Source organism: Equus caballus, chromosome 19, assembly GCF_041296265.1.
Source record: "Equus caballus isolate H_3958 breed thoroughbred chromosome 19, TB-T2T, whole genome shotgun sequence".
Lineage (NCBI taxonomy): Eukaryota > Metazoa > Chordata > Mammalia > Perissodactyla > Equidae > Equus > Equus caballus.
The window spans coordinates 6,199,339-6,204,441 of record NC_091702.1 but is presented as its reverse complement, the minus strand read 5'-3'; positions in this window follow the sequence as shown (position 1 = coordinate 6,204,441).

Here is a 5,103-nt window from a genome sequence, read left to right as displayed (position 1 = left end):
TTATTGCCAGTGACAGTTGCTGAAGGAATGTCTAATATTTGTGCAAATACTGCCTTTTTTACACCATAAATACTAATTCAATGTCTCCCAAATAATAAATCAAACCCATACATGTAATTATAAGCATGTTATGAAAGCAAACGATAAAAATGTGTCATAGTGTTCAGATGATAGCTGCCGCTGTGAGGAGTCCTTGCCTGATGTCTGCAGAGAGAGTGACAGCCTGACCAGGGGAGTACTGTTTAGTAAAGTGAGTCATGTCACCTACAGAGACAGGGTGCATTTGCCAAAGAATGTAGGAGGGTTTTCACCACTTCCTTCATTTTTCAATCAGTTTGAGAGCTATACTAAAAGCAGTAAAAAGTTCGTTGTCCTCTGACACAAAATCAGACAAAGGGAGATTGGCAGCAGATGTTGGTGCATCTTTCCCCGCAAAAAAAACCAACAAGAAACAAGAAAATGTTTCTATCAAGGAGAAAAAGAACAGAAAATCTGCTATCACTCTCTCATGCTACTGTCATCCTTTTGTAACTTTGGAAGTAGAACTATGTGATTGTGCTCATACTCTTCTAATTTTCTGTATCATCTCCTGTTAATTTTATTAGTGTTTCATGCCTTTAATTTGCCACTAAAATAAGATGTGTATGTGTCGATTCATTTTTATAATGGAAAGTAATTGAGCATGTATTACTTAAAGATGTTTTTATAAAAGTTAGTTTGAAGTTTATGAGAATATAAAATCATGCATATTTTAGCATACTAAATACTATAACATATTGGGAAGCTGTCATAAGGCATACATTTTAAATAACACTTTTGCATAAATTCACTTGATAGAGCAAATCTCAATAGACACTGTGATGATTCTCCTTTTCCCTAAATCATTAGGCTGATGGTATCTTGAATCATTATATTCAAATATGAAAACACACTTTAATAAATAATTGTACTTAGAACAATATAACATCTATACATCATATAGCAGAGAATTCATAGAAACTTCTTTCCTCCCAGTTTGTTTACCATAGAAATCAAATAAAAAGTGAATTAAGCATGTATTTCTTCTTATGCCACAGTGCTCCCTAGGTGCCACTTATAAAATAGGTGACATATAGAGATTCAATGTCAATTCTTTATGTCTACATGATGCTGAAAGTGACTTCAGAATTTATTTTTACCGTAATGCTAAAGTCAACCAATATAAAAAAGAAAGCTCTCTGTAGCTTGTAGTTCACATACTTTTTCTTTATGGATGACTGTTGTTGTTTCTGGAACCCTGGGTCTTTTGGGAATGCAAGGATATTAACAATTTGGTGAATGTGACCTTGATAATAAGGCCAAGTTGCATACTTGGGCTCCTTGCCACTTTAGTGATTTTCCCGGTACCTGGCAGTATCAGAGGTTTTCATTACTGTACCTTCATGGCTCCATTATCCTTTACTGTCACAGGGCAGTTGCAGGAGCACCTTGGAATCAGATGGTGCCCTGCATGTCACAAAGTGATGGTGTTAGAGGTGGGGCCTTTGGGATGCGATTAGGTCAGCAAGGTGAAGCCCTCATAAATAGGATTAGTGCCTTTATAAAAGAGACCCCAGAGGACTCCCTTGCCCTTTCTGCCATGTGGAGACACAGTGAGAAGTTGGCTGCCTATGAACCAGGGAGCGGGCCCTCATCAGACACCGAATCTTCCCGGCACCTTGATCTTCAACTTCCCAGCCTCCAGAACTATGTGAAATAAATTTCCACTGTTTATAAGCTAGCTGATCTGTGGTATTTTTGTTGCAGCAGCCTGAATGGACTAAGACAGTGGTCTTAGGCTGACGGAGCTAGGACAATTTGGAGTCTGCTGAGGTTTGACCTACACCCTCGCTGCAGTGAATTAGGACCTTCCGTTTGGCAGTAATGTACATATCTGAGGCCTCTTGAGGCCCCCTGTCCCTGATTACATGGATTTTGCAGTGCATCCGCATTCTGATGATCTCTTTGACCCCGATGTCATGCTTATTGTCTCCTGGGGTTTGGGGAATCTGATCAGACTTCGGAGTCCTCTGGTGAATTTGGCTTTAAGTCCCATCTCCTATCTTGTGCCTGCCCGCCCACCATCTTCTATTGTCGGTGAAAACTTTCCTCAGTCTTTGTGTATGAGAAGTCGGCTTGGGGAGAGACCTTCTGTCCACCCACGTTGCCTTCTAACCCCACGTTTCTCAGGTTAGCAGTCAGGCGGTCTAACGTTAGGGTTAAAGCCCGAGGCAGACATGGAGTGGTTTGCGTTTGATAGAGCATCAGGCGGCTTTCCATGGGGCTGTCAGCGGACGGACTTGTGCTACCTGCTGGCGCAGCTGCAGCCCGGAATCGTAGTGGCCGCTCTGGGGAACTTTGAAATGAACAGGACTTTCACTGGAGAGGCGCCTTAGAAGAACACACCAACAGAAAAACAGCAGACAAACCCTCAAGAGGAGAGCCTCTGTGTCCTTCGTCTAAAAGAGACCACTTTGTTTAGGTAGACCACTCACCTTTCATGTCATTCTTAAGGGCTTTTTCACTGTGTGGCTAACATTTCAACTTTCTCTTCTCCGTGAAGAGGAAGGCAATCAGCCTTTTCCAGGGGTACTTTCACGGTAGTAGTATCAAACTCAGTAACCGAGGAGGCCCATCAGACAGGGGCTTTAATGCCTTAGCAGCCTCTGTAGGCAAACCAAAGCCTAGGCCTGTAGCGCCCCGGGGCTGAGAGCTGCGACCGCAAACCCTCGGGCCCCAGCCACCCACCAGGCTTCCCAAAGAAGGCGCCCGCGGAAGCGCAGCCCGCCGAGTGATCGCTTTGCTTGGCCTCTGCCTCTTCTCTACAAAGTCTTCCCCTGGCTCCCGCTGGTGGGCTGTTCCTGACCACTTCCCATTTGGTGCTGCCAGATTTCAACCCATTTTTGCTCAAAGTCAAAAATTTTAATATGCCTCAATTTATCTTTTAATGGTATAAAGCTGGCTCTAGCTCACCTTTTTTCCTATTTCTCTTTTTCCTCTCACTTGAAAATTTTTAAAGATGAATTCAGAAAAAAATAATTTTGTCATATGTGCAATCTAGGACTATCTGGTGCAAATGAATATCCAAAATGGCTAAGAGAAAAAAGCCAATAAACTATTTGTGCTGCTTTTGCATAAAATGTGGACGAGCGAATTTAAATAATAGCCTTTGCTATTATGGTTATAAGCAGAAAGGTTTTAAGATAAAAGAGGAGCTTTTAAATATGATTTAATGATTATGAATATAAGGTTTATAAAGTATTTTTAAAAAAGGTTTATGAAATATTTCCGGTAAGTGGATGAATTGGAGCAAACGAATGAATATTTCTTTAAATCAACTATATGTCTTCTCCAGGTTTTATTATTTAAAATTAATGCTAATAAAATATTCTAGCTTATATAAAACTAAGGTTGAACTTCTCATGATTTAAATTTTCTAACTTTCCTATATTCATCTTATAGGTCAAATAAGTTATCACTGACTCACCAATTATGTAAGGTTACAAAATATAAAATGGTGTTTAAATAAAGCTGTAATACAGATATCCTTTAAAGGGGTTTTGACATTATGAAATTGTAATTCTATTAATTATAAGGACCAAATGTGTTAGCTAAAATTGTAATTATTCAAATCCTCAGGTAACTTCTCAAGACCTTAGAAAACGTGCAATTAGCCCTTAGATACTTGCATAATTTATAAGTGAATAATGGTACAAAGCTTTGGTCACTAAGGATAGTTTCAATGTATCTTTATTCTTATACATTTATAAAGTGACTGGATTAAAAGAATATGCAAATGTTTTGGATGATACCATATATGTGTATTTTGCCATTGTAAAACTTAACAGAGGTACCATATAATGTGTACACATAAGAATTTAGCTAGAGACTTCTTGGTTTTTTGTCTTTTAGTTTCCTCTGTGGAGAAAATAGTTGATCCCTTTGGTTAAAAGTGATTAATAAAAATAAGATATAATTTGTATAATAATTACGGAAAAATATGAAAATATACACACATAGAAGATAATGAGTATGAATTTTTCCTCAAGGAAACTGTTAAAGTGGTAATTTCAGTGTAATAGATGTACTGTTTTATATGTACTATTAAATAATTATATCTTAAAATTTTATTACCATTTACATAATTATGTGTTTATATATTTTAAACAAATACATATAAAGGCTTCTAAGACAATCTTCGAAAGTCTATAAATGAAAAAGTTTATTTAATGGTATATTCAGTGTTAACGGATTTACTCATCAAAGAAGCTTAATCTTTTTTTGTAAATTAATATATGGATGATATACAAAAAGTAAATTCGAAATTCATTACTGAGTCTCTGGTTTTACTTGTCCCTTGTAATTTACTCTGATTTCTATTTATTCGATCTCGTTCGTTCCACAAATATCATTGAGCACCTAGCCCACGCAGGGCGACACAGCGATCCACAGCCCAGTCACTGTTCTCACGGCATTGACCTCACTGGGAAAGGAGACAGCGCTCAGGTGTGTGAGACGTCTGGTCTGAGAAGCGCTCTGCAGAGCGAAGCCGCACGAGAAGAGCGACGGGGAGGAGCTCGCGGGCGCGGAAGAGCCGGGCCTGGAGCACCCCGTTGAGCGGCCGCCTGCACGGAGGGAAAGCGCGGGCAGGAGCGGCCGGGCGGGGCAGGGGGCAGGGGGCCGGGGGCCGGGGGCCGGGGCGGGAGAGGCGGGCTGGCGCGCGGCCCCGACCCCCGGCGAGGGGTTAAGGCACGCGCTGCCAGGAGACGGCGCGCTCACAGCGACTGAGTGCGGCACCGGCTGCGGTTTATGAGATGAAGACGACTGCAGAAGACGGTGCTGGGAGGGAGATCAGACGCTTCGTTTCGGACATAGTAAGTTCGCGATGCCTCCAAGTGGAATCGTCAAGGAGGCTGTCTTCCATATGAACTGGCCCTAAAACGCCTAACACCGAAGAACGACGGAACGTTCGAGATGAGAAAAAGCACTTGTAATTGATAGTTCAGTCATCATTTTTCCACATTCTTTTCAGGTCGTGTCCTGTAGATAAGTATTTTTTCATATCTGTGATGGTAGCATAGATGA